We start from the raw sequence: 27810 nt of genomic DNA, 5'->3' as shown, positions 1-27810 counted from the left end.
CTGTACAAATAAAACATGTGATATGGAGGAGAGAATCTGGGAAGAAAAACTGGGGAATCCAAAAGAAGAGAAGATTTGTTTTTCAGCTCAGTTCAGTTCATATAGAACTTGTCCATTTGTGACATGAAAATATAGCATTAATTGTGCTGAAATGGTTCATTTTGGAGCTGAAAACATAGTTCATATGAGCATCAACATGTTGAACAGAACTGAAATCCTGTCCATTTGAACAACTGTCATTTACCAACACAAAGTTCCTTTGGATTCACTGAGACTGATTTAATATGAACACAGACACAAAGAGCTGTGAGCACATTTTAGCAGGAAAATCTACAAACTACCCTTTCAAAACATGTGAATAACATGAACAAACTGAAACAATAAGTGTATTTTTAACACTATTCTGCTTCAGTTTATCATTTCCACACGTTCATTGTAACGTACAGATCACAGTGGATCTACAAACACACAAAACATTTAGTATCAGGTGGAATATTGTTAAAATTGTACTTACTTCTCTTAAGACATTTCAGGTTGTTCACACTTTTTGTGAAATTATACTTTGTTTTAGTGTAAATATATGAAAATATTTACATTTACAAAGAAAAACATTTGGAGTTATGAGTATTTATAGATTTTTATGGTAGTATTTTACTGATTTAACCCATTTGAGATTGAATTGGTCTGAATGTGGAACCTGAACTAAAAGGATTGTTCATATCTTCAGTGTAATTTTTGCATTTCACAGATTCATTCCCAGGGCCGGACTGGACCCTTTGGTGGGCCGGATTCAGGCCCCAGTCCGCATGTTTGACGCCTGTACTGTAGTGGATGAACGTATGTCACTGTAGTCCGAGGAGACACTTGTACTAGACAGTGTGGTTCAAAAACACTCAGGCTGATTCTGTTCAGGTTTGGATTTGATCTGTACTGAGGCAGACCTGCCCCTGACCCCCCACCCCCCCCCCACCCCACTGAAGTTCTGACCTGCTCTGACCATGGGCAGGTCACACCAGTGGATCACACGGACAGAACCAAAGGGCTGTACACTGCAAAACTCTGAATATTAACTTAACACATTTTTTGGAAATTCATGCAATTTCGCTGCATAAAATCACATACAACCTGCATATTCCACTGAATATCAAAGATTTTTGCCTGGATTTTTCTGGAGGGACTGATTATTTATGTGGGTGTTTCTGTGAAACGGGTCCTAAAAACAGGACAGAGAGGTTAAACATTCAAACTGGATGGAGACGAATGTTCTGAAGCAGGTTTGGAAGAACTCTGGGTCTGTTTTAAAAAGAAATATTTACTGAGATAAAAGAGAAACTATTTTTCAGATAAAACACATTCTTGTATAATTTTTTTTATACAAAAATCCACATGCAACATGGTCAAAAGGACACGAAAATTACACACTACTATTATTTTAATCAATCAATCAGTCAAACTTTACTTGTATAGCACTTTTCATACATGGTACATGTAGCACACAGTGCTTCACATCAGACCCCCCACTGTCCTGCAGTTGCAACTAAAGATAAAAGCAACAAAGTAAAGTTTACAGTAAAAGTTTAATTAAAAGCTAAACTAAAAAGCTCCGTTTTGAGTTTCCTTTTAAAGTGTGAACACTCACAGTGGACCTCAGGTCCTCAGGTAGACTGTTCCATAGTTTGGGGCCAGAAAAGCTGAATGAGGCCAAAACCATGAGTTTTGGAGTGGACTCTGGGAACAGTTAAGAGATTAGGACCTGAGGACCTGAGGGTCCCAGAGGGCTCATATGTTAAAAGCAAATCAGATAAAGAAATAGGGCTAAGACCATTAAGAGTTTTAAAAACCAATAGAAACACTTGAAAATTCATCCTGAAACTCACAGGGAGCCAGTTTTTTTAAATGTCTCTTTATTCTCTCACAGGTGCATTTTGGGAATTGAAGTAATTATGCAAGGCAGAGCGTTTGACAAAAATGGACGCAATTTATAGGTGTTTAAATGTTCAGGTTCTGCATGTAACACCGGTGGACACAGTGGGTTAATTAATCTGGGTTAATGGATTAATCTGTGTTAATGTTGACAGCCCTAATTCATACATTTTGAAGAATCTGAATGCAATTAAAGTAAATATGTGATTAAAAACTGTATATGTGTCATTTACTTGAACACATTCAAACACATTCAAAAAAGAGGGAAATGTATCGAATAACAAGGATTCATGAATCATAGATTTCTTTTGTATTGGATTTTTAAAACTGTCTGCAAATGAGGCTTATATATTTAATGTGTGTGTGTGTGTGTGTGTGTGTGTGTGTGTGTGTGTGTGTGTGTGTGTAATTCCATGCCTGTTTCAGTATATTTCCGTGTCTACCTTCAGTGCAGACAGATCCTGCTTTTCCTTCAGATGAATTTGACAGTCGAAGTCTTTGATGTTCAGAGTATTTACCCACTTAATCCCAACGACAGGGAAAAGTTAAGAGCCTCCTACATCTGAACGTCTTTCTTAAATACTTCTACCCTTTGTCTGCAGAGGCACGGGTAATTAACTCACACTTAGGCTGAAGCTTTTCTTTCCCTTCCTGTTTCTGTCTTCGTCCATGTGTTTGTGTTTGGTCCGGTTCTAAACTGTTCTGCTGGTTCTGCTTCTGCACAGCAGTCGTATGTTGGGCTTCAGTGAAAAAGCTGGGGGGGTGGGGGTAATCATGATGTCATACGGCTGCCTCATGCAGACAGATGAATTATCCAGTGGATCACATTCCATCAAATCTCCGTGTGCACAGATCACACCATGCTGCATAAATAATCTGCTTCCACTTTGGATTTGCCTGCAGGGAAACAGACTGAAGCTGGGCTCAAAAGCAGCTCTGAAACATGTCAAAAATCTGAAGGGTTTCCTCTGTGACTGTCACTTCCATTTCTTTTGTTGGTCACATAGCAACACAAGCTCAGCACATGTGAGTGGTTTATCAGTATGTTTTAAATTAAGATGAAATTACCAGAACCATCAGTGGTTCTGGTAATAGTCACATGATGCAACCTTCATTCATCTGAATAATAATTAATTTGTAGTTTCACTTTTTTCTGTAGAATTGAAATGGTTTCATAACATACAGACAAATCACATGACTGAAATGAATATGGTTGTTAAAAAAAATAAAAAAATTAACTAGTGTTCAGAACACAAACCTCCTCCTTCACCTGAACAGTGTGCATGTGTGGATCCACTCTTTCTGTTTAAATCCAACAGTTTCCAGGTTGTTCCATACAGCAGAAACAGTTGAATCTGGTCCCAGTCATGTGTCTGTCCAATTAGATTCAATTCACATCAATATTAGTTGAGTTCTAATTTTAAATGTGTGGGAAATGGGATTTTCAATGTTCAGTGTAAATGTCCACAGAGTCCACATTCCACAGTGGATGTGGACAATTTAGTTCCACATACAAGAGATTGTTCTAAGCTACAGGTGGATCCAACTGGAGGAGAATTGGAGTCATTTTGAATTTTGGATGAATTTTGTAAAATGTCTCAATGATGACAGATGGAAAACTGTAGATGTTGTGACCTTGCTGTGACCTTGAACTTTGGCCTACTGGGACCAAAATGGACTGGGTTGGTCCCAGGGCCTAGGCCTATCTGTGGGGAAGATTTGATTTTACACTACAGTTGCTAACAAACAAACAAAAAATCCATAATTATTTTCTTCATGTTTTCATGTCGCACATTTTACCACTAAATCAATCAATCAATCTTTTATTAACATAGTATGATGTATACATTTGTCTAAAACCATGCACATGCTCTGCTGACACTGACCCTTTGGGTTTGAAATGTCATAATAAACAGTCGTGTTTGGGGTGAGGTTACTGTCCAAATATTCATGTGCATACGATAGGAGTGTGTGCATATTAGTCTGTATTTGTACAAAAAACAAATCTGTGTCAACTGTTGAATGAGTTCAGTCGTACATTAAATGTTTTGTGTGTATTTTATCAGAAGACGAATGAATACGTTTTTACACCAACAGTTACAAACAGGAAATCCAACTGTACGATTGTTTTTTCTCCATCATGAGTATGACTTCACCAACAGGACTCTGCTGTGGTAAATCTGTCCACACGTCACAGACATTAGTTCTGGAGCAGAGGATCCATGGATTCACAGACTGAGCAGGAGTCCAGGGTCCTTCTACAGCAGAACAGTGGACTGATGCTTGGATTGGACCTGGTTTGGTTCAATGACTTGGTCGTCCATCTTGGACAGGGATCTGGACCGGATCTGGAACCTGAGCTGGACCTGATCTGGAACCTGAACTCATGAATGAAAGAGCAACTGGTGATGAATGAACAGGAAGAGGAGAGGAAAGCAGAGGATGGAGAAGGTGTGTGTATGTGTGTGTATGTGCAGGTGTGTGTGTATGTGTGTGTATGAGCAGGTGTGTGTGTGTGTGTATGTGTGTGTGTGTGTGTGTGCAGGTGTGTGTGTGTGCCATGTTGAAAATTCATGGTTTCTTAAACTAAGTGAACTGTTTTTTCTTCTCAGAGTGACTTTAAGTTTTTTTGACCCCATTTTATTTTTCTGTTTTTTTACCTCCATTGGGAGAAATTTTGTGTTTTTGTTTGTTTGTTGTCTGTGTCTTTTGTTTTTTTTAGACCTTTAGCCTCATTGAGTGATTCTCTTCTTTGTACTTTTTGATAATATGGACTGTTACATTGAAGGTTTTTATTTGTAGTCGTGCATTTGCATTCTTTGTTCAGTCGTGACAGCTAGCATTGAGCGTAAACTAATCCCTGACCCTTGGAGATGGTTCTGAGCACCTGTGCTCCTTAAGCTCCACCCTTTAGTTCAAATATGGTCACTTTCAGCTAAAAAAAGACCAACATGGTGAAGGCAAATTATATACAGTAATATAAAACATAATAAAATACAGCAGTTCAAAAACCAACGGGTGAAGTCATAGTTCCTGTCAACCAAGGTTATTATCGTCAACGAAAACTAATGAAATGATGAAAACAACAATTGTAAAAACACTTTCATTAACTGAAATAAATAAAAACTATAATTAAAAGAAAAAAACATAACTAACTGAAATTGTATTGTGTTTACAAAACTAACTAAAACAGATAAAAATTATGGATAAAATTCCCTTCGTTTTCGTCTTTGTCAATGTCGGATTGATAGGAAAGCGATTTCTTTGTCTCTCTCAGTTTTCTGTGCTGTCTCCATCCGACACTTTTTGCTCCTTCACTTGTGTTCACTGTGGTTTCCAGTCGTCTTCTGGTCCCCACTCTACCTGGAAACATGGAGACTAAAGCAGCAGAGTCCTGTCTGGGATTGATTTGAATAGGAGCACAGAGAAGAAGAGAAAAGAGACCACTGAACTACAACTGAACTACAACTGAACTACAACTGAACTACAACTGAACTACAACTAAGCATTTAAAAAAAAAAGAAGAGAAAACTAATAAAACCTAGTAAACCTGCTCTAAAAACAAATTAAAATGAACTGAATTAGAGAAAAAAAAAAAAGTCAAAACTAAATAAAACTAAACTAGAATGAACTAGAGAAGCACTTGGAGAGCACAGACCTCTGCCAAGGCAAATAGGCCCGTTTGGTTCCTCCGACTGAGGAATAGTCCCGTCTCCACATTAAATATTTCAGCAAGTTGATAGGACCAGTATTTTCAAAGATGTTGGTCATTTTGGAATACAGTTGCCTTACAATGACGGAAGCACAACGCTGCATGATGGGAAATGGAGGCGCAGTAGTACGCTGCATGACAGGAGAGCTGAATTCTAGGTGACGTGGAATATTTAGTGTGCTCCTTGTAGATAATTGGGTTTAACCTCCTCAGACCCAGCTATGGGTTTTCTGCCCACGTTTGTAGACACAAGTTTCACAGATGTATAAAAAAAAAAAAAAAAACTGTCCACCACAAAGGACATTCTATAAAAAATTTAAAAAATGCATCTGAAAAAACTGTTGCATCATGATTTTTTTCCAATATAGGCAATTATTTCAATTAAAAACTAGAACAGCACTCAGACAGCGCAGACCCCCCCCGCAGACGTCTGCCAAGGCCGATCAGTGGGGCCCCACTGTGCCCCCCCCCCGATTACCACCAAAATTTAATCATTTGTTCCTTGTGCCAGTATCAACATTTCCTGAAAATTTCCTGAAAATCCATCCATAACTTTTCAACTTATTTTGAACACGGACAGACAAACAAACAAACCAACAGCAGCAAAAATAACCTCCTTGGCGAAGAAAAAAATCCAAAACTATTAGAACCTTGGAGTCAACATATTATGTCGTCTACAGTCCACAAATTCTGCAGTTTTTAAATTAGCCAGTAAACACGTATTTTCATATTTAGTTATAATAAATATTGTTTATAATTTTGTTGTTGTGTGTTTCGGGGTGAATGTGCAGCTGCAGTAAATACATGTAGAATTTCTACTGAAATGTTGTCCTTCATATCATAACATTAGTACGTGGTAACATTTTGAAAAACTTTCCTCGGGGCAGTTGTTTGCAATTTTTCCCAATTAATGAATGAGTGTGTACATATGCAGAGGTGGAGAGCCCGGCACAGACTAATGGGATTTTAAGCTCCTCTTTTTCAAACCTGCCCCATTTCCTCCCTCCGTTAAAGCCCAGCCTAAGACGCTAAGCACATGCCAGCGGCAGACACCCAACACAAGGGCTTTCTCCAGCTCCTCCTCGCTGCCTTTTCTATATCTGCTTAAGCACACTCGCTGTATTCTCGCTGACTTAGCAGCCTCTTCTGCAGATGCTTCAGGAACTGAACAAAAAAGGAAAAAAATTATTTAAAAAAAAAGTGTAGACAGTGTTAAGGAAAAGTGTGTCAGGGAAACGGAAAAGCATAGAAGGATAGCTTAAAATGAGAGGACCGAATTAGAAAGAAGGAAACAGAGGACAGGACTGAACATGGAACAGTGAAGGCCTGTCAGAGCTGCAGGACGTTCACAGCACAGGAACAGATGAGTATTAAACACAACCAACCACCACAGCTGTCCTGTATTAAACTGACAGTTCAGTCTGATCCACCCACTATCTGTGCATCAGCGTTTCTTCACCCACTTCACTCACACACCAGTGACCCACCGTCAGTGACCCACTATGGGCCGGATCTACCGAAGAAGACAGAAGTGAAAATGGCAAGTTGATAGGACCAATATTCTGGGAGATAGTCATTTTGGAATACAACCGTCTGTACCACAGGTGTCAAACATGCGGCCCGGGGGCCAAAACTGGCCCACCAGATGAATTTACAAAGTGCAGAAGATATTAACAGCCAAGGGCATCAAACTGAAATAACAGCAGAATAACCTAGAAATACTGACTCCAAATGTTCTTCTTGGTTTAATGTGAAAAAAATTATATGACATCATGCCTTTAAATAATGGCAACACCATTTTTTTTTCTTTGGTTTACTGCAAACAACATTAAACTCTGATCTCCTTTAACAATAAAATGTGAATAACCTGAACAAATATGAACAACCTGAAATGTCTAAAGAAAATAAGTGTAATTTTCACAATATTCTGCCTATTTTGTGTCTTGGTAGATCTGATCTGTAACACATATGGAGAAATCATAAGTTGAGGCAGAATATTGATCACTTTTTTCTTATTATTTCTTCTTATTTTTCTTGAGAAATTTCATTTTTTTCAGGTTATTCACATCTTTTTTGTTTGGATAGTTTGTAAAATGTAAATGCGTTCATAATTTAATGTCATTTTTTGCATATAAAAAATTTGGAGTTTTCATTATTTATAGGTTATTCTGTTATTATTTCACTGGTTTGGTCTGCTGGAGATCAAATTGGGCTGAATGTGGAACCTGAAAGAACATGAGTTGGAGAGCCCTGATCTGTGCAGTCACATTGTTCTACTCACAACACTTTGGCGGTGACTGCTGGACAAATGTGGTACAGCATGTACGAATACACACCAGTCTAAAAACGACCACGTCTGGAACCTGTGGATCCACACGGCTCAACGAGCTACTTTACTTATAATGGGTGAAGTTTGTCTATTGGTGCATTTCCACTAGGCTCAACTTGACTGGACTCTGGTACCAGGTTCTATTCCCGACTGTTTCCATTACAGGACACTACCCACTTACAGTACCTGGACGTCATAGCGACACCGCACGTGTGTATGTTCTGTGTCGTCTGCTCTGAGAGTTGCTGATAAACTCGTTTGTTGCCTGTCGTCCCGTCAAACTCACGCTGAATGTTTTCATCGTCCACCAAGGACAGAAATGTCTGAACCTCCCCGACTGTCCGTGGTGTTGTTTTACAGGCGGTCACCACAGATGAACCTACGAATATATTTACTGTGCACGTAAGAATCTGTTTTTTTAAAAGACGCAGAGACAGCTCTCTGACCAATCAGAGGTCTGCAGTGTTTACACGTCACATGTTAGTATTTCCTCACCTGTTTTGGAACCTCGGCGGAGCAAGTACTAAAAAACTAGTATCGGGTACCAGGTTCTTTTACGTGTGGAAATGCAAAAAGGCCGAGTTGAGTTGAGCCAGTGGAAACACAGCGTATTCAAAGGATTCAAAGGAGTTTATTTATCATTCCATCACAGAGAAAGAATGAAATTAGTTACTGAGGACCCGTATTAGCTAGGCTTGTGCTAGCCTATCGCCACATCTCCATTGGCGATGCATTTTCCTGGTTGGTGAAGTTGTTTTCAACCCGTGTAGCCACAGTGGCGAAGGTATTTTTTGGTAAAATCAACCAACTTACATCTGTGATCGAAAATGTCCGAGTGACAACCAAGGAAAATAACAAATGTGGTCTCCACTACTGAAGAGCGCTGCCGACAGCGATCCAACTCACCTGAACGTTTCCGATTTTTTATGAATTCACACAGAGGCGTACGGAGCGGTGCAGACCACCACCAGCAGAAGTGAAAACCAAACCTCTCACTCATTTGTCTTTTCTCTTCCTGCTGAAGCTAAACTTTTAAACCTTACAGAGAAAACGCTGCAACATTAGTATCACAGTAGTGTTCCCTCTGTCGTCTACAGGTTTGGTATTACCGTCTTTCTTCTTCTTCTCCTCAAAAAACGTTGTTCTCCTTCGTGGTATTTGTCCAGTATGGTTAATTCAGAGCTCCGCCCCCTGGTGGATTAACTGACAAACGCTCATTCCAACACATTAAATGTCAGTAGCAGCACTTTGTTCCAGTCAGACTAATGACAACGACAATAAAGCACATTTACAAAAGGAACTAACAACTGGAATGGGATTATTAACAACTAGGATCGGTACTCGGTATCAGCAAGTACTGAAAAATAAGTACTTATACTCAGTCTGGAAAAAAGTGGTATGGGTGCATCCCTAATGTATGGGATCATACTCAGAGGTTTCACTGGTAAATTTATTTTATATTGAATCTCATGAACATCAGTGGTCAGGATAATTGTATTTATAAGTCTATCATTTATTGTTTTGTTATACATTAGATTAGAAATAAAAATAGTTTAGATGAAAATGTTGACTTAAGTTAATTTTTTATGATTTTTTTGTATGAAACTGAAGCCAAATTGAACATATGTTTAAGCTCAAAATGCACCAGAATGCAGGAAAAAGACTTCATTTTTCCCAAAATTTTCCGGGGGAGCTATGCTCATCGCCACGGTCCGCTACGCGTCCCGCTGCAGGGACCCACACTGGACCCAGACTGGACCGGACTGGACCCAGACTGGACCCAGACTGGACCCAGACTGGACCGGACTGGACCCAGACTGGACCCAGACTGGACCCAGACTGGACCCAGACTGGCTGTGGCTTTTTGTGGCTACACTCATTTCTACTAATATAGCCACAGTGAGGGGATCTTTCATTGTCCCAGCACAAGCACAGATTAGCCAGAGCAATATAGAATAAATAACTAATAAGTAAATGAATACATTAAAATTGACTAAAATCTCAGGCTAATTTAAAAAGTAAAGTAAAATATACGTCTAAAATTTAGCTTTAAAATACCTACATAGAATAATGGCACATTTACAACCCTAACCTAAACTAAACCTAACCTATGTCTATGATGACATCAGCACACACACAGACATGATGACATCAGCACACACACATAGACATGATGACATCAGCACACACACACAGACATGATGACATCAGCACACACACATAGACATGATGACATCAGCACACACACACAGACATGATGACATCAGCACACACACATAGACATGATGACATCAGCACACACACATAGACATGATGACATCAGCTGGATCGATGCCAACATAAGCTACAATACATGAGGGGCGGGGCTTGTTGCGCCTGGAACCACTTGTTTCTAAAGGGTTTTATGACCTGGGTACTATTCTTTTTTTTTTTTTTTTTTTCTACTCTGTTCATTTTGCAGGGCGGGGCCTCAGAGTTTTGTAGTTGGACTTTTCTGTATGTGATGCACATGTGGTCAAAGGAACAGAAAGCTGACTTAGACTGACTACATCATGTCGTGCTCTCCTTTTATGTCATCTCTATATATGTAACATTTGAATTTAGGATGTTCAGACATTTTTGGTATCATGGTCATTATTGTTTATTGGTGGCCCAGGGGGCAGTTGTAAGACCACAACACCCTAGTATGGGGCGTGTAGACTAGATTAGTGAAGATTTAAAACAAACAAACAAAAAAAAAACAACAGTTTTCACTACAGCTGTTCTGCAGCAGTTAGTTTAATTAAATTGTTTTGTTATAAAAAGCCCATCATTTAATTTGCTAAGACATTTTTTTTTTTACTGTATTGAAATGTAATGTATTAAATAGTCTGCACTGTAAAGCAGTTTGTTGTGTTTGTAATTTGTGAATCTAATATATTTAGTGTTTGTTGTCGTCAGAAACAGCAGAAACAGCAGAACTTTTGAATATCCTGGACCAGCTGAGTGTGCACGTACACTGGTCTTTCTGCAACGAAACCAGTAATGGAGTCTGTCCATGAAATGTGAAGGACAAAGTTCCACCGTCCATGCCAACATTCTGTGTGTGTGTGTGTGTGTGTGTGTGTGTGTGTGTGTCTGGCCCCTGGCTGGGGCCAATCTGTCGGTCAGCTGTGGCTCAGTGGGTGTGGCCATGGCCTTAGCAACACACACACACACACACACACACACACAGCCTGGTTCATATCCACCACACCTGACCTCAACACAAACACAAACATGCACTGAACTGGAATGGACGACAGGACGGTGATGCCGACACTAGAGGACTGAGTCAAACTGAGTCTGAATACTTCAGTAATCCAAGGGAGAAACTGTTCAGGTGTTGAAGTATAATTAAAAACAGCAGGAAAGAAATTATCATACAATAGAAAGAGAAAAATAAAATTTATAGATCAGTGGCAGCTGCTGGTCTTTCAGACAGGGGACGCTCATTGTCCATTTAGATCAAAAAAATTGTCAAGTTCTTTAAACATAAATTCGTCCTCTGTTCCATTAGTGCTGCCTGCCTTCATGTGCACCTGTTAGAGAGTTAGTTCAGTCTGACCTAGCCAACAGTATGACTGATTTAACTGTCTACAAAACCATATTAAACTGAACAAGAAATGATTAAATTATGGAACTGAAAAAAGAAAACGTTGAAATTATGTTAAATGTAAACCAGTTAGTCCAGTGGTTGTGTTTTCTTTCAGGTCAGTAAATGAACAGTTCATTTGGTTTCTGTGATTTCTCAGCAGAATGTGTGACGGTATTAAACTGAACTGTGTCAGTGAAGGAGCAGATCTGAAAACAGCTGTCAATCAAACGGGATTCAGCCTTTGGACCCATCCTCCAATCAGCACGTGGAAGCTCAGTGTCCGGCCCGGCTGAGCTCCACCCACAGCTCCATCCACCCCCAGAGACGCCGAGCGTCCGGGGGCAGGACAACATGGTGTCATTTATCCAGTTAGCGTCCAGTTTAGAGTCAGTTTAAACCAGTTCCACTCAGTCCCATTGAAGTGCATGGACGCTGAGCGTCTACAGACAAATGCACTGAGCAGAGATGGAGGAGAAAACACAGACACGGGAATGGAGGAGAAGTGAACAACATCCAGTCCACTGATCTGGGATCAAACTGATTCTGAACCAACTGGTCTGAGAGATGAACGTGTTCCAACACATTTGGAGTCAATGAAATGAAAACAACTGAACAGATTTGAGCATTTAATGGGAGTCATTTTAGGAGAAGATGAGCTTCCACTGCAGTCTGACAGAAAACACCTCTGATATAGATATATAAACCTGTAAATATACAAACATTTACAGCTCTAAATATATATATATATATGAAAACACTGTAGACACAGAATCAGAACAGTAATTTGCTCTATTTCACTCTATATGTATTAGACAATATATTGTCAATATCCTCCCGAGTCCCAGGAAAGTGAAAGTTTTAGCTTTTTTACGTTAAACAGTTGTCTTGATTGGAAACTGCATAATGCAACAGTTTTTTCAGATACATTAAAAAACTATTTTTATTTATTTATTTATTTTTAATGGAGTGTCCTTTGTAATGGACAGCATTTTTAAATAAATCTTTTTTTCCCTACAGAGGATAAAAATGCATTTCTGGGTCTTGGGAGGATATGATAATTAAATAAATATACATAATAAGTGTGCAAAAATATTGTTGTGTGTAATTAGAATTATGTGGTTATAAGGTGGAGTTAAAATGCGTAATGTGCAATGACATAATAATAAAAAAAAAAACCAACACCAACTCCGGACACATCAGCTAATATTGGCCAATATCAGCCTCATTTGGCGTCCATCAGCTGATAACAGGTTTAAGTTGAAAATAATTTAGTCACTTATTCAGTGGACGTCCATCATCCAGTGTTTGAGTCTGTGGTGTGATTTACTAAAGGTTTATTTGTGTAAAAACTGCGCAAACTTGACTGTTCACGCAAAAAACCCATTGAAGCGGATCTCCTAACAGGACGCACTGAGGTTGAGTCTGTCAAATGGGTAAAAGAACTCGTCCAACGCATTTACTGTGTTTAACCTGATGAATATGAGATATGGGCGTTTCTGCCAGAACTCACAAAATTATTGGGAGGGGTAGAAGCAAATATTTATTTAGTGCACGGAATCTGATTTTCCAAAGCTGAAACTGGTTGCAGTAGCTGATTTATCGTCTATATCAGGGGTCAGCAACCCGTGGCTCTGGAGCCTCATGTGGTTCTTTCATCCCTCTGCTGTGGCCCTGTGTGGCTTTGGGAACAGGAATAATTACATTTAATTTAATTTAAATACATTTATTTGAGTTATTTGGGGTTTTTTTGTTTTGTTTTGTTTTTTTACGTAATTCTAAATTTGAAAATTGCGGCAATCTTTAAACGTTAAAGTAAAACATGTTTAATTTTTTGTCGCTCAATAAAATAATGGCAAACGGCTTCAAGTGTCAGTTCCATCTGTTAGTGGACGAGGATAAAACTTGTTTTCTGATTAGTGACGTGTTTGTCATGAACGTAGCAGCTGTTAGAGCCAGTTCTGTCGAGTGAATGATAGGAGCCAGTCCTACTTGGGAGCCAGAGCCACTTTTTTGTCTGTTTTTTGTCTTTTCAGGCTGCACACGTCTGCTCTGCTGCAGTGTGTCTACTGAACTGACCACAGCCGTCTGTGCGCTGTCCAGTGCTGAACCTGTTCAGAAGGAGCAGGAAACCGTAGCGCTGTCCAGTGCTGAACCTCATAGAGGTATTTTTTTTATTATTTACTTAGGTAGTGTCATCAGTTGGTCGTCCATCTGTCCATACCTCAGGCCAGCGGGGGCAGTAGGGCACCTGATAATGAGCCGAGGGTTTTCAAGTGCGCACACGTTATGTTTTTTATACACATAACATTAAGGTAAAAAACAGTGTATACGCAGCCTTATGTTCACTGTAGTTGTCAAAGTTGCTGTTCACTTTTCGGTGGGAAACAGGTCCAAGTGGCTCTTTGAGTGTTTCAGATTGCCGACCCCTGGTCTATACTGATCTGGTCTTAAAGGCAGGTTTGAACCGGGACAGCTTCACCATAGACTGGCTGAGGAGGCGGGGCTTAAGCCCAACCAAAGGCAACGCCCACAACCAATCTGTTCTGATCACATCAACATTTATGGAATGACAGAAGAACAAATATTTTACATGTATGTCTGTTACAGAAGTGTTGCTCTGCTACTGGTGAATAATGAAACAGAGTTCTGCCGGCCAAACAGATTTAACTTCTTTGCAAAGAAAGGTCAGTTCTGCACACGAGGGGTGATTGTGAAGAAAAAACAAAGAGCTCCTCACAAGATCCACCTTTTACTGGGTGAGTCACATTTGTAAGTGACACCTCCAGTCTCCTCAAAGGGCCTTTGGACTGAAGGATGAACTCCAGGTTTGAACAATCAGTCACCTTTTGTTACCGTTAGAGAAAATGTACACACACAGCAGGGGGATTTGGGTGAGGACAGGGGAACAGAGAAGGGAATCAGATCAAGAAGTTCAAATTCCATCACATGTCCTACCCACAATGCCACTGGAGAACTTGTAGATCAGGGGTCACTAACCCTGGTCCTCCAGATCCACTATCCTGCATGTTTCAGATGTTTCCTTCTTCCAACACACCTGATTCAAATAATCAGCCGATCATCAGCCTCTGCAGAAGACTGATGAGGACCGTCAGGTGGACTGGAGGAGGAACCATCTAAAACAGGAGTGTCAAACTCAGGTCCTCGAGGGCCGGTATCCTGCATGTTTTAGATGTTTCCCTCTTCCATCACACCTGGAAGCCATTACATCATTATCAGGCTTCTGCAGAGCATGATGATGAGCTGATCATTAATTGAACCAGGTGTGGCTGGAAGAGGGAAACATCTAAAACATGCAGGATACCGGCCCTCGAGGACCGGAGTTTGACACCTGTGATCTAAAACATGCAGGACCAGAGTTAGGACAGCAGATCTGCAGGACCAGAGTTAGGACAGCAGATCTGCAGGACCAGGGTTAGGACAGCAGATCTGCAGGACCAGGGTTAGGACAGTAGATCTGCAGGACCAGAGTTAGGACAGCAGATCTGCAGGACCAGAGTTAGGACAACAGATCTGCAGGACCAGAGTTAGGACAGCAGATCTGGAGGACCAGGGTTAGGACAGCAGATCTGGAGGACCAGGGTTAGGACAGTAGATCTGGAGGACCAGGGTTAGGACAGCAGATCTGGAGGACCAGGGTTAGGACAGCAGATCTGGAGGACCAGGGTTAGGACAGTAGATCTGGAGGACCAGGGTTAGGACAGCAGATCTGGAGGACCAGGGTTAGGACAGCAGATCTGAAGGACCAGGGTTAGGACAGCAGATCTGGAGGACCAGGGTTAGGACAGCAGATCTGGAGGACCAGGGTTAGGACAACAGATCTGGAGGACCAGGGTTAGGACAGTACGTCTGGAAGACCAGGGTTAGGACAGCAGATCTGGAGGACCAGGGTTAGGACAGCAGATCTGAAGGACCAGGGTTAGGACAGTAGATCTGGAGGACCAGGGTTAGGACAACAGATCTGCAGGACCAGGGTTAGGAAAGTAGATCTGGAGGACCAGGGTTAGGACAGCAGATCTGAAGGACCAGGGTTAGGACAGTAGATCTGGAGGACCAGGGTTAGGACAGTAGATCTGGAGGACCAGGGTTAGGACAGTAGATCTGGAGGACCAGGGTTAGGACAGCCCTGGTCTAGAAGAACTGGGGGCTGGTCTGGGTCCAGTCACAGGCGGGGTCATCAGTACCTTCTAAACTCCTCCTACGGTTCATTGAACGTCTGGATCATTCAGTCACTGCTCCATCAGTGCTGGTGGATCCCACAGCAGTGTTTACAGCGGGCTGTCTCCATGACAACAACCAGTAGCACACGTAAAAGCCTCATTTAAACAGGGCGGCCTCCAAGACTTTGACCTGGTGTCATTTCCACAGACGATCGGAGTGGATCACCAATGATACGCAAGTCGATAGCATGTGCACACCATGACCCCTCCATCGTGCAGTACTTCTTTTTTTACCTTTACTGACTTACTTATTTATTTATTTCAGTGCAGTTTTTAATATGTGATCATACTAGCGGCATTGTACCCGTGGTGCCATTGTACGATAGCATGAGAGGCTCAAATCTCCCAGCATGCCTCACAACATTTGAATACAGACATAAAATGGTGCCTGGTCGATAGTCAGGTGATGTTTGTATTTATTTGGTGAGTTTGGCGGCGGTCGGGCATGTGAAGGCTGAGGAGACGCTGCACAAACGCCCTCCTGTGGTGGAACATGGATGGGACACAGAACGTGTTACAGGAGGATATCTGGGTGGTTTTCAGTTGGTGTTTTTAAGATTGTTTTTCTGTGTTTTATTTCATGCTGTGCATTTTGCTATTTCGTTCTGGAACAGCATCTGGGATGTTCTTATGGAATGATAATTAATAAATCTGAATCTTTTTTTTTGCACGAGCAAGCAAATTAGCGACGTTCGTAAATCAGTCTGTGTTTACAGTTTGTTCTGGAGACAGAACTAAGGTTCTAACAGTTTTGGATTTTTCATTCTAGTTTCATTTTATTTAGTTTTGACTTTTTTTTTTCTCTAATTCAGTTCGTTTTAATTCATTTTTAGAGCAGGTTTAATGGTTTTTATTAGTTTTGTTTTTCACTTTCGTATCAATCCAACATTGACAAAGATGAAAACGAAGGGAATTTTATCCATAATTTTTAATCTGTTTTAGTTAGTTTTGTAAACACACAATACAGTTTCAGTTAGTTATGTTTTTTTTCTTTTAATTATAGTTTTTATTTATTTCAGTTAATGAAAATGTTTTTACAATTTTAGTTTTCATCATTTCGTTAGTTTTCGTTAACGATAATAACCTTGGTCCCCCAAATACAGGAAATAAATGCACCATATGACACTTGACGGTCCGTCACTTGTGGTTTAGTGTCGTCTTCTGGTCCCCACAAGGTTCTAATAGTTTTGGATTTTCATTCTAGTTTAGTTTTATTTAGTTTGGACTTTTTTTCTCTAATTCAGTTCGTTTTAATTTGTTTTTAGAGAAGGTTTGATGGTTTTTATTAGTTTTCATTTTTTTCTAAATGCTTAGTTTTACTTTAGTTGTAGTTCAGTTGTAGTTCAGTTGTAGTTCAGTTGTAGTTCAGTTGTAGTTCAGTTGTAGTTCAGTGGTCTCTTTTCTCTTCTTCTCTGTGCTCCTATTCAAATCAATCCCAGACAGGACTCTGCTGCTTTAGTCTCCATGTTTCCAGGTAGAGTGGGGACCAGAAGACGACTGGAAACCACAAGTGAACACAAGTGACGGAGCAAAAAGTGTCGGATGGAAACAGCACAGAAAACTGAGAGAGACAAAGAAATTGATTTTGTATCAATCCAACATTGACAAAGATGCAAACAAAGGGAATTTTATCCATAATTTTTATCTGTTTTAGTTAGTTTAGTAAACACACAATACAGTTTCAGTTAGTTTTTTTTCTTTTACTTATAGTTTTTATTTATTCCAGTTAATGAAAATGTTTTTACACTTCTAGTTTTGGTCATTTGGTTAGTTTTCGTTAACGATAACAACCTTGGACAGGACCTGTATGAATAAAACAGGATCCTCATCTCAGTGTGTATCAGATGGTCCTTACTGCTGAATGTGGACGGTCCTCAGAGGAGGACAAAGCGCAGCCTGGAGACTGAAAAACCAGCTCTGTACATGAACTTGTGAGCGTGCGCTGCACACTGTGTGGATTATGTCTAAATAAAGCTTCGGCAGTGTGTGTCACTGATCCCTGGGCTCTGCAGACAACAGGTCTGCCTTCTGCAAGCTGTCACTGCTTTTCACAGAAAGCAGAAGAGAGGCAGAAACGGAGACGGTGTGAGGAAAGAGGGGACTTGACGTTCATCACTCCAGTGCCGTGGCTTAGCTTAAGAGGCTTGAATAATCAGTATGGTAAGCTGTCAGGGTGTGCGCTCACACCTACCACACGCTTACAAACTGCTGGGGGCTTTTTAATCAAGTCAAAACGCTGAGAGGCAGCGGAGAGCGCCAAGAGAGCAGGAGAACAGAGCAGCTTTAGAATATCTGCTACACTTTCTACTGACATTACCACACATGTTCTTCTTTTCTTTTTTCCCCCTTTAAGCTGAAAACATGTTTTTCTCACATAGTGGAACACAGTGAATTTGACTTGATTTGAATCATATACGGTCGAACAGCCTCAGCTTAGTGATCCACTGCACAAAAACAAAAACACACAAGACAGGTCATTCAGTCACATGCAGTAGAATCCACTCTGTGGAGTCATTCATATGAAAACACAAGCATCTGTTTAGAGGTAGAATCTGTAGACTGGACTCCAGCTGAACAGAAAGACCACATTCATATATTCACCTTTACCTGGGATCAGGGCTTAAAGCAGTGTTTTATAACCTTGGGGTCAGGTGAAATTTCTAGTTATTGATAAAAATAATAATAAAAAAAACAAAACGTACCAATAAAAATATATGGTGAGTTGACAGAGACAATCCCAGTCCATAAAAGACAAACTGTGGTTGTGAAACTGCAGCACTGTGGTTCTGTTTCTGTGTCAAATGTTCACTGTGGTCAGTTTCAGATGCTGCAGCTCTTTCATAATTCATAGTTTCAGTTCTGTTTGTTCAGTATTAATTGTCCTCCTTGTAAATCCCAGCTGGACTGACTGGACAGATCCTGAGCCTTTGTGCAGTAATCTACACCTGGATTTACTGCCTCTGTCCACAATAATAGACATTATATAGACTAAATATCATCTAAAATTAACCTGGATTTAAAACAGAGGATATAGAAAACATAGAAAATATAGAAAATAGAAAATTATTACTGAATCAAAAGCAAATTAATTTTAGCAAAAAAAAAAAGTCTGTCTTTTGAATGTCTGGAGTCGACAGAAATGTGTGATGTTAAAATGGAGTCGGTAGTGAAAGGTTGGAACCACTGGGTTAAAGGGTTCAGTCCTTTTCACTCCGTACTTGTGCTGGTGTGTTTACGTGCTCTGTCCTCTGCCTGGAGTTTCTGTTTTTCACTTTTTTGTGTGTCACTGAGTGTCCACCTCCAGCCAATAACAGGACTGTGCAGCATTTGGAAGCAGGACCACAGGAAACCCACTGGACTCTGGTTCAGGGTGCTCCTGTCACTTCAGGGTTCAGGGTTCAGGGTCAGGAAATGAGTGAGTGACAGATTCAGTCGGTCCCACACGTACCTTTAACTAAATGAACATATGATCCTCGATTTCAGCTTTTAGACACATGAGAAGGAGCTGGAAATCAGCCTCTTTTTGTGTTGCAAATCTAATTCATTCTATATCTTGTGAGAAAATTCTAGTTAAATTCTAAATCAAGTTTTTTTTTTTGTTTGGTTTTTTTTCTCGCAAAATTAGTTTTCCAGGTGTTTTTCTTTCATAGCTACACTTTCTTACACGTCAGAAAGTTCATCTCTACTCCACTGAGTATGTGCTGTTAGGAGAAGGCCTTCTAGAAGGTCTACAGTCTGTTTTTGGTTTTTTTTAGACATGTCTGCTTCACATTTTTACTAGATTTTTTGCCTCTTCAAATAATAGATTACTCAAATACAAAAATAATCAAGAGCTGAAGCTGTAGAGTTTGGAAGCCAACAGACTGGTAATGTGTGACCACAGGTGTTTTCTGTCCGACTGCAGTGGAAGCTCAGCTTCCCCTAAAATTATGAAAATTTAACGCTCAAATCTGTTCAGTTGTTTTCATTTCATTGACTCCAAATGTGTTGGAACACGTTCATCTCTCAGACCAGTTGGTTCAGAATCAGTTTGATCCCAGATCAGTGGACTGGATGTTGTTCACTTCTCCTCCATTCCCGTGTCTGTGTTTGTTCATTCCATCTCTGCTCAGTGCATTTGTCCGTAGACACTCAGCGTCCATGCACTTCAATGGGACTGAGTGGAACTGCTTTAAACTGACTCTAAACTGGACGATCATTGGATAAATGACACCATGTTGTCCCACCCCTGGATGCTCGGCGTCTCTGGGGGTGAATGGAGCCGTGGGCGGAGCTCGGCCGGGCCGGACGCTGAGCTTCCGCGTGCTGATTGGAGGGTGGGTCCAAAGGCTGAATGTGGTTTGATTGACAGCTGTTTTCAGATCTGCTCCTTCACTGACACAGTTCAGTTTAATACCGTCACACATTCTGCTGTGGAATCACAGAAACCAAATGAACTGTTCATTTACTGACCTGGAAGAAAACCCAACCACTGGACTAACTGGGTTATATTTAACAGAATTTCAACATTTTCTTGAAATGAACGTTTTTCTTAAAACAGAACAGAGGGCTGAATTTATGTTTAAATAACTTGACTTTTTTTGATGTAAGCCGACAGTGAGCCCCCCCTGTCTGAAAGACCAGCTGCCAACACTGTGTGTGTGAACATATGTGAGGGTGGAAGGAACCAGTAAACTGTGGGGTCACTGTGGTCCTCTGTCCACTCCAGGTCAGTAGGAGTGTCCCATCACCTCCACAGTGGGGTGGTTTCTCCACAACCCCCCCCTCCATTATGCTGTGTATAAATAGCGCTCACATGGGGGGTCCAGTGGCTGTCTATTTATGACCACACTTCACCACCCAGAGTGATGCTCAGAAAGCAGCGGGGGTGTGTGTGTGTGTTTGTATGTGTGTGTGTGTGTGTGAGTGTGTGTGTGTGTGTGTGTGTGTGTGTGTGTGTGGGGGGGGGGGGGGGGGGGGGGCGCTGAAGCGCTGCTGCTGTTCAACCTTCTCCTCCTGAACCCCCAGCTTCTGTCTGTTTGTGCCCCCCCCCTCCCCCCCCAGCTTCTCCTTCCGTCTCATTGATTTTGCCCCCCCCCCAGTGTAAATGACATCAGCTGGTGGGTTCCACACAGACTAAAGGCCTCACAGATGCACTGATCATAATTCTCTTCAATAGCTTCAACTTTAAGAGGTGCCATGTTCAGTTCCAGCCTGCGGCAGTGCTCACACCCCCACACTCTCGCTTTCTGTGATGATTTATGGGACGGGGCAGATTGTTTTTTAAGTTTACAACCCGGCTCGGTGACAGAGAACCGCTTACCAATCAAGTGAGTGGAAAGGAGGGAGTAAGGCAGTGGGCGAGCAAGCGAGCGAGTGACCAGTGGATGTTTGTGTTCACCAGCAGACTGGAACTAGTTTGACATGGAACTGGGAAACACTGGGCAAAGCACACTGGACCCACACACACCATTTCAGTCCACCGACATAATAAATATATACTTGACTTTTTCCTTGGGTATAATTTGTGAATTCTAGAATTCCCTTTAGCATGTGCCGGTCAGCTGGTCTGAGAGGAACGAGGCTCCCTGAACTCTGTAGGGTTTGTGTTTACAGCTGTCAGTCATGTGGTTCCACTGGTCTGCTCTGGAGTTCCACATCAGCATTTACATTTATACTTCTACTGACCTCCACAAACAGATGTTTTACTCCCCTGTTTTTTTAACCCATAAAGACCCTTTTTTTGTGGCAGGTCCCAAATTAATTTTGACAGTGTCTACTCCCACAGTACTGTGGCACGACATATGGGTGTGTCTATTTCCACAGAACCAATCAGACGTTAGCATGTGCACTGTGACAATCAGCAGTAAGGACGTTTTGTTGCCACTGTTCCATGAAGGGACTCTTATTTTTGGGGGCATTTCACCCGTGGGCCGGGTTACGTCCTGTGTCACTGATGTGTTGTGTTTGATGCAGGTTCTTGTGTCGGTGCGGTGTCATAATCTGGTCATCCCCTAACCCTAACCCGTAGAACGTAACCCCGACCACAGTGAAATGCCCCATTAAACAGGAGTGCTGTTCCATGAACTCATCGTCCTCTTGTGTCCACACGACTGTGCTCATATTTGGAGTATACGTTATGTTTTTAGAACATCTGAAGCAACAACAAAACTAAAATCTACCCAAATTCCTTCCATCAATCTGTGTGAAATTTAATGATTTCAGATTGTTTCAGGTATGAGCACATTATTATATTTAAAGTGTTAATATGTTGCCAAACCTCATGGCTAACTACTTTTTGTTATGTTCTGACCATGTAGACGAGTTTAAAACCAAACACTACAGCATTATTCAAATCAAATGGTGAAACAGTTGTAAAAAATCAAAACAGAACTCTCATCAAATTTTGCGATGCAACATGAAAGTTATCTTTATTTTATCCCTTGGCCGAGGTAGCCTGCACCGTTTTTACCAGAGCCTTATAAAGAGAGTTACGACACGCTTTGATGTCGCCGCTCCAGTGATCACATGGTTCATGTCAGCCTGAATAGTTCCAAACAAACTAAGGGCTCTCATGTTCTTCTATGGGACGGACAAACAGCAGCTATCATGGTAAAAAAATAAACCACACACAACCGTTGTGTCACTACTGTGTGTACTGTTGTGTGTTTTATACTTCTGAGTCGTGGGGTCGACCACTGAAAGGACCGACTTCATTACTGTGAAAACTGACATTTTAGAGGGAAAGGTTGGTGTTAGCTTGGGTAGGCTACTTATGTGAGTGATGCTAACTTTATAAGTTCATTCATTCTTCAGTTGTACTGTACCAGGAAGGAGAGACAATTTACCATTTTTCAGTTTTTCTGTTCTCAGACTGTGGTCCAATCAGAAAACAGTGTTTATCTGTGAACACTGTGTGTCTGCCAAGCTCTGAGCACACACAAGGCATTAGCCACAGGATAGCATACAGGCTAACTTAGCATGTTAGCATTAGCACACACACAATAAGGCATTAACCACAGGATAGCATACAGGCTAACTTAGCATGTTAGCATTAGCACACACACAACAAGGCATTAACCACAGGATAGCATACAGGCTAACTTAGCATGTTAGCATTAGCACACACACAATAAGGCATTAACCACAGAATAGCATACAGGCTAACTTAGCATGTTAGCATTAGCACACACACAACAAGGCATTAACCACAGGATAGCATACAGGCTAACTTAGCATGTTAGCATTAGTACACACACAATAAGGCATTAACCACAGGATAGCATACAAGCTAACTTAGCATGTTAGCATTAGCACAGACACAATAAGGCATTAACCACAGGATAGCATACAGGCTAACTTAACATGTTAGCATTAGCACACACACACAATAAGGCATTAACCACAGGATAGCATACAGGCTAACTTATCATGTTAGCATTAGCACATATGCTAAACTCATTAAAAAATCAACATTAGCAAACTAAAAACTTAACAGAATTCTTCTCGGATGAGTTGAATATTACAAACGCCAAGGTACAGAAGTTTCTCCTATTTTAACTCATGAATAATAACTTTAATGAACTTTTATTGATCCGAGCTCAGCTGTCCTCCTAATGATCACATGACCTCAGCTGACAAACTGAAGCAAACACCACCAGGTTCAACAGAACAACTAAAATAAAACCCACCGATAACAACATTTGCACTAACGTTACCTTATCGTAAAAACTCTACAATTTGTGGTTCTAGTGGTTAAATTTCATCAGCTGGACCAGTCAAGCTAGCTAACTATAAGACTACAGCTGAAAATCCAACAGAACAGGTGTTGAAGATAGAAAAGTAAACAAACGCTAACACAGACCAAAGAAAAGGGAATTTACTACAGAAATGTCACTAATACAGGAAATACAGGGTGGGGAAGCCAAATGTACACTGAACATTTAGTTGTTTTTTCTCAGCAGACACTACGTCAGTTGTTTTGAACCCAAACATATACTGATGTCATAATCATACCTAACACTATTATCCATACCTTTTCACAAACTTTTGCCCATATGAGTAATCAGGAAAGCAAACGTCAAAGAGTGTGTGATTTGCTGAATGCACTCGTCACACCAAAGGAGATTTCCAAAATAGTTGGAGTGTCCATAAGACTGTTTATAATGGAAAGAAGAGAATGACTATGAGCAAAACTATTACCAGAAAGTCTGGAAGATACTATTAAAGAAGAATGGGAGAAGTTGTCACCCCAATATTTGAGGAACACTTGCACAAGTTTCAGGAAGCGTGTGAAGGCAGTTATTGAGAAAGAAGGAGGACACATAGAATAAAAACATTTTCTATTATGGACATTTTCTTGTGGCAAATAAATTCTCATGACTTTCAATAAACTAATTGGTCATACACTGTCTTTCCATCCCTGCCTCAAAATATTGTACATTTTGCTTCCCCACCCTGTACACGGGACCATTTCAAAGATGACCATATCTTATTAACTTGTGCTGGAATTGCTAGATCAGCTGGAATAGAAACGAACGTGTTCTGATGGTGTTACACTCAGTGTTTGGAACTATCGGCCCGTCCAGAACCTGGAGCTAGGTCCATATGTTGTCCGCCATTTTTTTTACAACAGGAGTCTATGGAAGTGTTGCGACTCTGTTTATATTGAAGACTCTGGTTTTTACCAAATAAATAAATACATAACTAAACTAGAAAAACACTCGGAGAGCACAGAGCTCCACTAAGGCAGATCAGCCCCACCCACCCCCACCCTGATCACCACCAAAATGTAATCATTTCTTCCTTGTGCCAGTATCAACATTTCCTGAAAATCTGTCCATTTTGGTTTTGCTCAAAACTTAATACTCTTTGGAATAACAGTTTGCTTTGATTAGCACTGCTTTGGGTAAATCAGTGAAACCACGCCCCCTACTGGTCATTTTTGGAGTCTCCTCTCCTGCGCTGGGATCGTCCAAAGCCCACAGTGACTCCATAGCTTTTTGTTCACTATTGTCCCGTCGTATAACTGTCTTTAAGTGGAAGGAACCTCTGCCACCTGCTTTTGTGCAACGGGTGCATGATTTACTTTTCTTTTGAAAGTTGGAAAAGATTCAGTTTTCTGTCTGTGGACAAATTAATTTGTTTTTATCAACAATGGAATCCTTTTTTCTCTACTGTCAACAGTCCTGCTGTCTCCTGTGTCCTTTTGACGCAGACATGTGTTGTTAGTTTACATTATATGAACTCTGAATCAGCCCTGAGCAGTGGAAAGAGGAGTGGATTATATGTTTACCTCCTCCAGGAGGTACTGGGATCACTTTGTGTGTGTTTGTTTGTTTGTTTGTTTGTTTGTTCTCATCTTCAGTGTAAAACTCTTCCACCCATCTTTCCCAGATCTTCCCCACAGATAGGCCTAGGCCCTGGGACCAACCCAGTCCATTTTGGTCCCAGTAGGACAAAGTTCAAGGTCACAGCAAGGTCACAACATCTACAGTTTTCCATCTGTCATCATTGAGACATTTTACAAAATTCATCCAAAATTCCAAACGACTCCGATTCTCCTCCAGTTGGATCCACCTGTAGCTTAGAACAATCTCTTGTATGTGGAACTAAATTGTCCACATCCACAGTGGAATGTGGACTCTGTGGACATTTACACTGAACACTGAAAATCCCATTTCCCACACATTTAAAATTAGAACTCAACTAATATTGATGTGAATTGAATCTAATTGGACAGACACATGACTGGGACCAGATTCAACTGTTTCTGTGTATGGAACAACCTGGAAACTGTGGAATTTAAACAGACAGAGTGGATCCACACATGCACAGAGTTCAGGGTGAAGGAGGAGGTTTGAGTTCTGAACACTGGTTTATCTTGTTGTTGTTGTTGTTGTTGTTGTTGTTGTTGTTTTCTTCAGTTTTTTTTTCTCTTCTTTTGGGGTTTAATAGGGTTGTAGGTTTGTTGTATATTTTTTGTTATTTTTTGGTATATATTGTGTCTGTGTGGTTCCTTATGTATAAGTACATTTTTATGTAAATATTTAATTTAAAATAACAATAATAATAGTAAAAAGAAAATCCGTCTAACTTTTTGACTTATCTTGCTAACAGACAGACAGACAGACAGACAGACCCTGATGAAAACATAACCTCTGCCGTTTCACTTGGCGGAGGTAATAAATAAATGAAGTTGCATCTTGTCCAATCCCATTTCGTTTGTGTTTGACGCTGAACAACAGCTCAACAGCGTGTGTGCTGCAGACAGCCTGACCTTTACTTCCTTTATAATCGTTTCCTCATTTGCACCCAAAGAGCATCTGTGACAGAACAAACCTTTAGGGAAAGAGGATGAACCCAACAGGGACGACTCAGGGGACGGCCATGTTTAATGTGAGCGTCTGTCAAGAACAAGTGCATGGAAAAAAATAATAAAATAAAAGATGAACTATGGGCGTGTTGTTGTTCAGTGCACATGTTTATAGTGGCCTGTGTTTATGAGATCTGAGCAGAGACGGACAGACGGACGCATGTGTGACTGTTTATGATGACACAGGACAAACTCAGCTGGAGGTCTGAAGACATGAAGACGTGCAGGTAGTGTTTGGCTGTGGGCCAAAAACAAAGCAATGTCACAACCACTCTGTAATATTAATAAGACCGTGCACACATTATCAACCTAGAACACAGGAACAGCAGGAATCTACATCTGAACATGTTCAAACCAAGAATCTAAATGAAAAAATGATCATTAACCCATAAAGACCCAAACATCCATCTGCTGATCTAAACTCTTTAATCCCTGTTGATCCACTAATTCTATTAATACATGCCAGTAACTGGTGTCAAATACAGTTCTTCATCTTTTCATGGTCATCAAATATGACCGTATTTGGATGTTCAGAGGCTCTGTAGTTACCGTGGAAACACCATTATCTTCTACAACATTGGTTCACCAGTAAAACCCATGGAGTTGGATCAATGACAGTGGATGGAAATGAAGAAAAACATGAAGAGAAAAAACCTACACAATAATAAATAATGTGGAAAAAGTAAGCACAAAACTGACGAAAATAAAGTCAAGAAGAATAAAACAAGAAACAAAATGAACAAACAGCCAAAGTAACAAATAAAAGGAAATTAACCGCAAATCAACACAATAATCAGTAACATTTACAAAATAAGCCACAAACTGAACAAAATTGAAGAAAAAATAATAATAAACCCATGCAGTTGGATCAGTGCCAGTGGATGGACACACTGGGTTTACGTTCAGATCGGACTGAAAAAGACACTTTGGCTTCGTTTTCTCTGTTTCCCTTTGAATTTACTCTGAGCTGTAATGAACATCTGCATGATCAATAAATTAAATATAGGAAAGTACATGATTTACACTGAAAAAATGCAAAGTATAGAGGGTATTATTATAATAAATGGTCATAAATCACTTAAGAAAGTTTAGATAGAGAGAATATTTCATTTGGGAACTGACATAGGCGGCAGCGCAAACCTCCGTTTCCCACAATGCACCGCGCGACAAAAAAATTCCTCAGATGCCCGAGTTCCCTCCCAGCTCTGAATGTAAACACACAGGTTTGTTTGTGGTGGATGGAACTAAGAAACTGTTCACCGTAATGCAAGAGATTCAGCTGAGGAATGACAGACAGACGAACACATCCATGATGCTGAGGATCGGACTGAGGATGGACAGATTAGATGAAAACTTCGTCACGAAAGTCTCCTGCACCTTTAAAGTTGTCTGATATCTTTCTCACACTTTCCCACTAACACTAATTATCTCTAGTCGCTTTTCCATTGACCCTCAAATTGCGTGACCGTAACTTACGCATAAAAATGTATCTAATGGGAAAATGACAATTTCACCAAAACTTTTGTTTTTCAATGAAAACTTTTTGTTCTTGCAAGAGTTGGTGTATCGCAAAAAACTGCAATGGAATGACCTTTTTGCACAACTATAGTGATGTAAACAAAAAAAAACAGATGTTGA

The 27810-nt window shown here is 40.6% G+C and overlaps 2 long non-coding RNA genes across 2 annotated transcripts in view; both read left to right on the top strand.

Moving 5' to 3' along the window:
* The window catches only part of LOC115412720 (uncharacterized), a 55777-nt gene that overhangs the window by 16625 nt on the left and 11342 nt on the right, over positions 1 to 27810 (top strand). The window contains exon 2 of the long non-coding RNA XR_003934377.1: positions 11015 to 11020. This is a non-coding gene — a long non-coding RNA (uncharacterized LOC115412720). The remainder of the gene's footprint in view (positions 1 to 11014; positions 11021 to 27810) is intronic.
* On the top strand, positions 11043 to 15971 carry LOC115412721 (uncharacterized). Its single transcript, XR_003934378.1, has 3 exons — positions 11043 to 11055; positions 11668 to 11683; positions 15828 to 15971. It is a non-coding gene; the product is annotated as an uncharacterized LOC115412721 (long non-coding RNA).

Source organism: Sphaeramia orbicularis, chromosome 21, assembly GCF_902148855.1.
Source record: "Sphaeramia orbicularis chromosome 21, fSphaOr1.1, whole genome shotgun sequence".
NCBI lineage: Eukaryota > Metazoa > Chordata > Actinopteri > Kurtiformes > Apogonidae > Sphaeramia > Sphaeramia orbicularis.
This window is presented reverse-complemented; position numbering and strand designations above follow the sequence as displayed.